General features: G+C 41.1%; 1 pseudogene; it reads right to left on the bottom strand.

Moving 5' to 3' along the window:
• Positions 1-871: 871 nt before the first annotated feature.
• Positions 872-4,416, bottom strand: LOC140355696 (solute carrier family 22 member 13-like; annotated as a pseudogene).
• Positions 4,417-10,542: the final 6,126 nt, after the last annotated feature.

Here is a 10,542-nt window from a genome sequence, read left to right as displayed (position 1 = left end):
CCTGCAGTCTGATCCTCACTGTTGCTACTGCATCAGAGGTCGGGATGCAGGTGAACAGGGACACCACATCATATGAAACCATGAGGTCATCTGGGTCCAGTTGGACCCAGATGCAGTCTGGGTCCAACCAGACTGCATCTGCAGTCAAAAGTGTCTCTCCTGGATGGGGTTTCAGAGCCAGAAATGAAGGAAACAGAGAAAACCTCCAGCACCAATGACAACTGGATGGATGATTTATCGTTTTGAAAATGTACTGTAATTATTGTTAACATAAATGGCAACTGCAAATGACACCACTGTTATTACTCTTAGAAATATAATGGCACAGAACGCTAAATCTGAATTGTTCAAAGACGATTAAAGGGGCACTATGTAACTTTTCTGATGGAGGGTCTTATTGCTTTGCCTGTTCTGTAGTAGGGCATTATATGTGCATTTAAGGTGTTTCCAATGCTACAAAAAAAAGCAGATCTGACCTGTAACTTGGCCTGTTAGTCCCACCTTGTGTCCATGAGAGAGACATAAGTTTGATGATATACTGTGCAACATCCCAGGTGAAGGAATGACCAATTGTTTTGAAAATTTGAAAGAATGAAAAAAAATAAAAAAATCTTCATGCTTTATATTTTGAAAATCCTTGTTATCATGTCATTCTGTTAATTTACCTGTATGATTGAATCAATAAAATGGTCTGCTTGGATTTTAGGGAACATCATTCATCAATAAATCAAACAGCTATAATCTTCTTCTCAATTACTTATCTATATTTGAAAATAAAAAAGTAAGAAACAAGTTAAGAATCCAAAGCACATTTACTATAAATAAGTAGCCACATTCAAAATACAGATTACAGGATTAAAACAATTCAAACATACAAGTTAGAGAACATACATAAAAACTTATAAACACATTAGAGTTTGGACAGTTCTAGGATCTGAACAGAAGGTGACACTGTTCATCATTTCAATGCCAACAGGATCCACACAGTACTAAATGGAAAAGGCATAGTCATGTGACCTATAGTCGAGTAGATTTCAATTTAGAAAATGTTAAAACATCCATCTGATGTACTGTATAACAGTTTTTTCTGTGAATGAGAGGAAACAGTAAAGATAAGTACATCAAACTCATGCTCAGATTTAAAGTGTAATTTTCACCCTGACCTTTTCCCCACATCAGCAGTGGAGTCTGGCAGCTCTCTCCTCCTGGTCTCTGGAAGCATGAAGACCAGAACTCCACTCACAAACATGAGGGAGCTGTAAACTACAATAGGAACAAACCAGTGGTATGTGGCCAGCATGTTGACCACTGGAGACAACAAGCCCCCGGCACGGCTCGCAATGTTACCCAGCCCAGAGGCCGTCTGTCTGAAGGCACAGAATGGTCAAAAGTTTGTTTTATATATATATGTTTATTCTGTAAACTATCTTTATGGACAACGTTAAAGCAGTGAAGAGTTACCGAAGAGATGTTGGGAACAGTTCCTGGACATAAACACTGCAAATGGATCCTGCCATATGTGAGAAAATGCGTCCCAATGCAGCAAACAGAGTCACAAAAATAGCTTCGTCTGAAAACACAACATTTGGATTATGATGCTGTTTGATACACGCTACAAAGGAGAACAGATGTGTTTTACCTTGGCCCACTACGATGATGAGGAGGCATGTGAGCGCCCCGCCCAGCAGTGTGGTTATGAGACACACCCTCCTCCCTAAAGCCTCTATCAGCCAGATACATAACAGGTGAGCCGGCAGCTCGGACACACCAAATATGAACTGTGTCAGGAAAACGTCCAGGCCCAGGTTCCCCACATTAAATGAGAGGCAGTAGTATGTGAGGTTTAGAGAAAACCTAAAAGATAAGGGACGATCAGTTGAAGTCAGAGCAGAATTTGTATGCCTATGTTGCTTTTGTGTCAGCTGTCATGGTGTAACTCACCAGGCCAGAACTACTGCAAAAAGATACTTTGAGAGCACAGCTGATTTGAAAATAGTTAAAATGCCTCCTTTTTTCTTTGTTTCTGTCCCCACCACAACCTGTAATAAACAGGAAGTGGACAAAATAGGACTAATTCTTGTCTTATTGAAAAAAATTGTATCTCTAATAATTAAATTTTACACTTCTAAAACAAATCTCTACGTTGCATCGTAAATGCTTGGAACAAACAGTAGCTTTTCAAAGACTTTGGAAACAGCCTTTTATTATTACAGAGTCGTCTGCTTCAACTTTTATCCTGACACAGGGATTATGAGGTTATTCAGCATGGGCCAAAGTGCCAATCATAAAATGATATTTTTATATCTGAAATAAAGCCAGTCTCGGTCATCCGTGCTGTTTGAATGTACAATGACTTTATTCTGTTACTTGCGTGACGTCTGGGGCTTATACTTCAGTAGGCCTACCTTTTGGAGCAGAGATTCTGGGACAATGCCTTTGTTGATGGCTGCTGCCTTCTTTAACACCTCACTGGCCTCTTCCACCCGACCTCTGTCCAGCAACCACCGGGCCGACTCCGGAATGTACCTGACAAAAACACCGTACTTTTATTTCTCGACCATACACAAGATATAATAAGAGCGGCGATGACACACACCATATGTAAATGGCCAGGACTCCCAGAGGCGCCGCCGTGATGAGCTGAGCCAGTCTCCAGTCTCTGACTAAGTAGATCAGTCCGGCCAAGACACACAGACCAATGGCAAAAAAAACCTGAGACAAAATGGCTCCCAAGGACCTCTTGGACGTGCCAATCCACTCTGTGGCTATGAAAACAAAATATCACATTATAGAAGAAGAAAAGGAAAAAAGTTTTTGTCTTTATGAGGCATTATGTTACCCAGCGTTATGGAATTCATCCGAAACCCTCCATAGCCAACTCCCACCATAAACTGGGACACCAAATAGAGGTAGAAATCATGGCTGAGTCCTGTTACAACAGTAAACAAGAACAGGAGAACTGCTGGGATCTGGGTGGCTCGCTTACGACCAAATCTGAAACATAAGTAACAATATTGTTATTATACAAAAGAAACTCAGCTTCAGCGTGGTATATATCAGGATATGAGCTCAATATAAAACACCTAAATGTGCAAACATCACTATTTCAATTGTGTTAACAAGTGGTAACTTGGTAACATGGTTATTGCAATATATGTTCAAGAATAATCTTCATAACCTCAGAATAAATGTTTCGTATTATCTTTTTCCACATAAATAGTTTGTGTTTTTGAACACTTAAAGCACAAGTTAGAGCTCTAAGTAAAATACTAGGGGTCTCTCTCATTTATAAAGCCCGGTACCCACAAAACGAAGCCCAAAATGCACATTTTTGTGATCTAAAAAAAAAAAACTTGCAAGGTGGGCTGGGATGATATAATAGATCCGAGGTTGGGATTTAGGAAGGGGGAGTTGCGTACAGGTGTGCTGCGCAGGCTTTTATAAATCGTCTTTTCTCTTTGCGGTCGTGAAATGTTCCTACACGCTCCAAATACAATTTGACGCACTCTTTTATAAATGAGGCCCCAGACCTGTTTTACCCTCTTGCAAAGGATTGCAAAAAGACTTACGACTCAGACAATGGTCCAAATAAAAGACATCCGAAAAGCGTTCCAGCCATAACCACCGTCTGGGCCACTTGTACCAGATTGGACGTCCCACAGACTAAATCAAACTGCAAAGATACACAGTTAAACAATGAGGATATAAAGATAAGATAATCCTTTAATATCCACACAAGGGGAAATTTTGTTGTTACAACGCAGTAGAACAGGAGGAAAGGACAGATTATAGGAAGTTTCAAAAAACACACTCTTAATAGAACTCTGAACAAAACAAAAAACTCCTATTAACAAAAACTCCTCACCTATCTTAATAGGGAATGGAGGGGGGGAAATAAAATAAAATAATATAAATAAAAAATAAAAAGACAAAGATAAATATAAGATAATAATAATAAAATAATTATAATATAATAAAATAAAATATGACAATCCACCAATGCCTTCAATCACTCCTCTTACATCAGTCACTATGGTGGCTTCATACTGAGTGTCTTTGTACACCCAGCCCTGATCGCACACTGTGGTCTCATTCAGCCTGTAGTTCCTGATGTCTTCAATGTCCCAGTCCACAGGGGCAAACATCAGACAACGACTGAAGGTCCGGTCCTCTTCACAGGGCAAGGTGAGGTTGAGCTGCTCCTCTGTGGTCAGGTTCGGGTCGGCTCCCAGTATCCAGTTTGTGTTGCAGTGTCTCTCTGGATCAGACTGGACAAAAACCACAGAGGCCAAGTGGAAAGGCAGGAAAATATTTGGGATGACCAGAGCAAAGAGGCACGCTTTTTGAAATAAGCCAAATTCTCCAACACTTTGCAGAATTCTCCCAAAGTCTGCCATGGTTTGAAAGCTGAGAGGCAGTGACCTCACTCCAACTCTTCTGGGATGACTTTATACGGTGTCCATTAATGTTTAAGGGAGTGCGCGGAAACTGCGGCGCGCGGCTGAAACTGCCATGTTATTTTGTGCCGCGGCTCCTGAAACTGCTCCGCCATTTGACCGCGCCGTTTTAGACCGCGCCGGGTTAGGGTCAGGGTCAGGGTTAGGGTTAAGGTTAGGGTTAGGGTTAGGGTTAGGGTTAGTGTAGGGTTAGGGTTAGGATTAGGGTTAGGGTTATGGTTATGGTTAGGGTTAGGGTTAGGGTTGGTGTAGGGTTAGGGTTAGGGTTAGGGTTAGCCATGAGGCTATATGGCAGTGCCGTGGCTCCTGAAACTGCTGGGCCATTTGACCTCGCCGCGGCTCTGCAGCCACGGCCAATGTTTAAACCCTGCTCTGCATTGTTCAAGAATCATGGGACAGCCGATTCTTGAGTTTTAATTAAACTAACTCCAAACTTCCCTGCATCTGACTGCCCCTGCACTATATTACAATGTAACCTTTACTAGAGATAGAGTGTGCCTCCTTTTCTCAGTGCAAGCTCCTCCTGAAAAAACGCCCTCCTGAGAAGTCCTGTTTTATATTTCAGGGACAGGATAAACTCAGTACAATCTTACATAACAGATACCTGGACAAAGCAGACTCAGTATCAGCGGCGTTCTGAAATCAACCATCAACTATGCCATAAACTTCTAAGGCTCTGTAACTTCCTTCTATAAACTTTAAAGTAAACTTTACAGCATTGAACTTATACCCTCCTCTTTAATTACAGGTCGCTGCATTCCAGTTTCCAAAGTTGAACTGAAAATAAAAACATGGCAGGGTAATCCATTTCACAGGAAACCAAATTCTTAAAGGTAGTTTCTCCACCAGACACAAATCTGCTCATTTTTGTTCATGCTAAAACAGGTAATGCTTTTCTTCTTTTTTTTCAAGTCTTATTTTGGCCTTGGTTTAGTGGATGTGAAGCCTTTCATTTGACACAGTTGAATAGTAAAATGGTTTTCACAATACAAAATCAAACCTTGCAACCTTATATGTTTTTAATATCACTATAAATTAAGGAAGGGTTACAACATTTTACAACAAAGTCTACACCTAGGTGGCTACAAAAGCCCCACCACCCATCCAACCTCGCCTTTCACCTGGTATCTCCCATAGCTAGGATGCACTGGGTCTCAGCATTGCCGGGACTTATTGTCACATTAAAAATCAAACCAACCCGGGGCCCTATGTAAAAAGAGCCCCCCCTAGTGCTATTTCTGTAGTCACATCGTCACACAGATGGAAAAACAAAATGCGAGTCAGGCCCAATCTGAGAAATGTGATTCATATTCCCTGTGAAAATATAAAGCCCAGTCTCACTGAAACTAGTCTGAAACTTGCTGTGCTAAATGTCGGATCCTTATGTAACAAATCTCTCTTAATTAATAATTTTATTTCTTCTTATAATCTTGATTTTATGTTTTTAACTGAAACATGGCTTGACAAAAACACAGGAAATGTAGTTCTGATAGAATCTGCTCCACCCAACTTTAAGTTTGAATCTGAAACACGAGAAAACAAAAAAGGGGGTGGAGTCTGTGCTGTCTTTAGAGATGAAATAATTACCCGCAGGTTGTCTTTTGGGGTGTTTTCATCATTTGAGTATGTATCCTTTAAAATGGAGCTAAAACGGTCTCCATCCGTTCTCTTCATTGTTTTATACAAGCCTCCCCAGCACTGCCAAAGTTTTATTGATGATTTTACTGAGATGCTTTCAGTCGTATGCACAAACTTTGATGGTTTGGTCATTACAGGTGATTTCAATGTGCATGTTGATAATATTTGTGACAGAAACGCTAAAGAGCTTGATGCTGTCCTTGAAATCTTCGGTCTTACTCAGCATGTGAGAGGCCCCACCCACAGCAAAGGACACACTCTAGATCTCATAATTACAAAGGGGGTAAACATTTCAAATGTTAATGTGATCGATGTTGCTCTGTCTGATCATTTCTGTGTCTTCTTTGACCTGTCTGTTTCTCCCAAACCACCGGTTGGTCCTGCAGTTGTTCAGAGGAGACACATAAGTGATGGCACAGGTGCACTGTTTATGGAAATGATAAACTTTGAAAGTGTCTCGTGTTCTAATGTAAATGATTTGTTGAACTCTGTTACATCTAGTGTTTTGAATGTTCTGGACACCATCGCCCCTATGAAGGCTAAAATGATTAAAAATAAGCAGAAGGCGCCGTGGAGAAATGATGATTCGGTCAGGGCACAGAAAAGGGAGTGCCGCAGGGCCGAACGGAAATGGCGCAAGTCAAAGCTCCAGGTTCAAAAAGAGATTTACAAAGAGAAGTTGAACATGTACAACCTAATCTTATGTAGAACTAGGGAAAGATATTTTTCTGAAATAATTGGAATCTGCAGTAACAACTCGCGTGTCCTGTTTGCCACAGTAAACAGATTAACAAACCCTCCAGCTCAGCTGCCGTTAGAACTCATTTCCACATCCAAGTGTAATGAGTTTGCATTATTCTTTAATGACAAAGTTCAGGGCATTAGAAATGCTATAAATCCCACAATGCAAAAAATTACCCTAAAACCACCAAGACACTTGACCATGAGATCATCACCAGTCTGAGTTCATCTACATGCTGCCTCGATGTGTTACCCACCAGATTTCTAAAGTCTGTGCTGAACAGTTTGTTAGCACCATTCACTCACATAGTTAACATGTCGCTTCAATCTGGAACATTCCCAATGTCTTTGAAAACTGCGGTCATAAAGCCTCTCCTAAAGAAGAGCAGTCTTGATGCCGCAGTACTGAGTCATTACCGGCCCATCTCTAATCTGCCATTTTGGGGCAAAGTCCTTGAAAAGGTTGTTTACCAACAGCTCACAGATTTCCTCTTAATAAACAACTCATTTGATGTTTTTCAGTCAGGTTTTAGACCTCATCACAGCACTGAGACTGCTCTTGTCAAGGTGACAAATGACATCCGCCTGAACACTGACACGGGCAAAGCCTCAGTCTTAATTCTGTTAGATCTGAGTGCTGCTTTTGACACTGTAGATCATGGGATCCTCTTACAGAGACTAGAGGACTGGGTGGGCATCACTGGCACTGCCCTAAACTGGTTAAGGTCCTATCTGGAAGATAGGAAGTACTTTGTTGAAATTGGTAGCTGTGTCTCAGACCACATGACCCTGACCTGTGGGGTGCCCCAAGGGTCAGTCCTGGGTCCCCTTCTGTTCAACCTATACATGCTGCCGTTAGGTCAGTTGATACGCAGTGAAAATGTGTCCTATCACAATTATGCAGACGACACTCAGATCTATGTTTCACTATCGGCAGGTGACTATGGACCAGTAGATTCACTCTGTCACTGCATCCAACAGATCAGTTTGTGGATGCAAAACAACTTTCTCCAGCTGAACTCAGACAAGACTGAAATAATCGTTTTTGGCCCACAGAAACAAAGAGAAAGTGTTAGTAGTCACCTCCAGAGTCTCGCTCTAAAACCTACAAACCAAATTAGAAATCTGGGGGTAATAATGGACTCAGACTTGAACTTTAATAGCCACGTCAAATCAATAACATCAGCAGCTTTTTACCATCTAAAAATCATTGCCAAAATCAAAAATATAGTGTCAAAACCAGATTTAGAGAGACTTATTCATGCGTTTGTCTCCAGTAGATTAGACTACTGTAACGGCCTGCTCACTGGCCTCTCCAAACGAGTTGTAAAACAGCTGCAGTACATCCAGAACGCTGCTGCTCGGGTCCTGACTAGAACCAGGAAGTATGATCACATTAGTCCTGTTCTCAGGTCTCTGCACTGGCTCCCTGTGGCTCAGAGAATAGACTTTAAAGCAGCTCTGCTTGTGTACAAGTCTCTCCATGGCCTAGCACCAAAGTACATCTTGGACATGTTAGTGCCATATGAACCATCTCGGACTCTGAGGACCTCAGGGACCGGCCTCCTGCTGGTGCCCAGAGTCAGGACAAAACATGGGGAATCTGCATTTCAGTTTTATGCAGCTAAAATCTGGAACAGTCTTCCTGAAGATGTGAGACAGGCTTCTACTCTGACAATGTTCAAATCTAAGCTAAAAACAGTTTTGTTTAGCTGCGCATATGACTGAAACAATTTTTTCTTTGCACTCTTCTCTTTTGTTTGTGATTTTATAAGTTTAGACAATCAGTTGGATTGATAATTTTTGATTTAGTTAATTTTATTATATTTCTGTTTCTGTAATTTCTTTGTGATTTGAATGCATTTTTCCTGCTGTGTGAAGCACTTTGAATTGCCTTGTGTATGAAATGTGCTCTACAAATAAACTTGCCTTGCCTTGCCTAGATTCCTCCTTGTTATTTTGTGTGGTATAACAGGTATAAAACCTGGCGTAAATCTAGGCCCTTCAGCTTGAAATGTGATATGGCGCGCTCACTTTGCCATTCAGCACAGCAAATCCTTAACTTATTTAAAGTTAAAATGTTGGCTACACCGTTTCCCACAGAATAAATAAAAAGTCGGTCAAATGCACATTATACATTATTACGAAAGTGGTGACATTGCACAATTGTGAGTTTGACTGAAACAAGAACCTTGGCCTCAGTTGGAATATGACTTGGGGTTAAGGCGAGGTCTGGTATGAAAGCAGGGTTTTTATTGTTTAACCAGCCATAACAAACCGTGTAAATGAGATGGTTGGCTTTACTCATGTGTCACAGTGGGGGGCCGTCATTCTTTGCGCCATGTGGGCCAGATGTAACTGCAGGATCTGGCCCGGATCTAATAAAATATTGTTTTCTATTTGTTGGTCACATTTGTCACACAAATGGTTCAACAACTGCAGAATTACACAACATCTCTTTATTTAACAAGCCAAACTGTAACAATTATAGAACTGGCAGTTCAACTATCCCCCCAAAAAACAGAGGTATAAACATAGTATTTCTGAACATTTGTGGTTAAATCCCACATGACAGGTTAATGTACTTTTCTAATTATGACTTTGTTTGGTGAAGACTCCCTGTGGTAAATATTTATCAGTTTTACACCGGAAGTTGCAGTTTGTGAAGAAAAATAGACACATAGAAGTTTAAAAATACAGGAAGTAGAGCTGAGTTCTAAAATAAAATCTCAATCTAAGTAATCAAAGTGCAAAGTGCATAAAAAATGCAAACAATTTAAACACAACTGACACTTTTCTGACAGTCAGTTTAAAAACTACGGAGGGCCAACCAAGAAAAAAAATGTGCTTGTGATAAAATGTGAATATATGATTATATTTCTGTGATGTATTTTATCTGCATAATAGTGATATTTTATCTGCATCATTAGTCTAAGAGAAGAACGGGTGTGTGACAAACTGGATTTGTGAAGGGGTCGTAAAGATGGCCAAAGGATGTTTACCCGAGGGGGGGTGATAACCCAGAGGAGTCTGGGTAATGTTTACCCAAGGCTTGATCTCTGCGGAAAAATACCAAGTGCCTTGATGTGAGGCTGACCAATGAGAAATGTGACCCGCCTATTCCAGAATATCTAATAAAACCAACCAGCATGGGAAAAAACGGTGTGAGACGCGGGGGTGAGACGCAGGAGGATCTCGTAAGCTGCTTACAACAGCTTGCGTGATCAGTCCCCGCGTTTTCTCCCATGCATGCCACACAAATGTCTGATGTTTCTGTGTCGTTTCATATTCTAGGTTGAATTGTGTTCTCGATGTGTTACGGAATAGCATCGGTGCATGTCTAATTCCATGACATTTTCTGGTCCTATCGAGCCGGACGACAAGCAGCCCCTTCGCGGAGATTGACGGGTGAATCGGTGAAGTCTGTGCACAGCTGAAAGAAGTCCACTTTTCCCGTGGCCGCCCATCGCACCTCAGTCTCCGCGAGGAGAGCGCGTCGTTTCGAAGCAGCAGGAGAACACAGGCGACAAAGAAGGTCAGACAAAATTTTGTGTGTGAAAAAGAGTTAGCCATGAAACGTTTTATGCATTAGTTTGATATTTACTGGAAAAATATTGTAGGCTTATGGACGAGATAAGTTTCTCACATAAAGCAAGGCAGTTAGGTATTACTGAGGAAATACCCAGTTTCATATTACTGAGGAAAT

Source organism: Eucyclogobius newberryi, unplaced genomic scaffold, assembly GCF_026437365.1.
Source record: "Eucyclogobius newberryi isolate DKJ021-1_F unplaced genomic scaffold, fEucNew1.0.hap1 SCAF_12, whole genome shotgun sequence".
NCBI lineage: Eukaryota > Metazoa > Chordata > Actinopteri > Gobiiformes > Gobiidae > Eucyclogobius > Eucyclogobius newberryi.
Note: the sequence above shows the minus strand (reverse complement) of the source record. Positions and strands in the feature narration are given on the sequence as shown.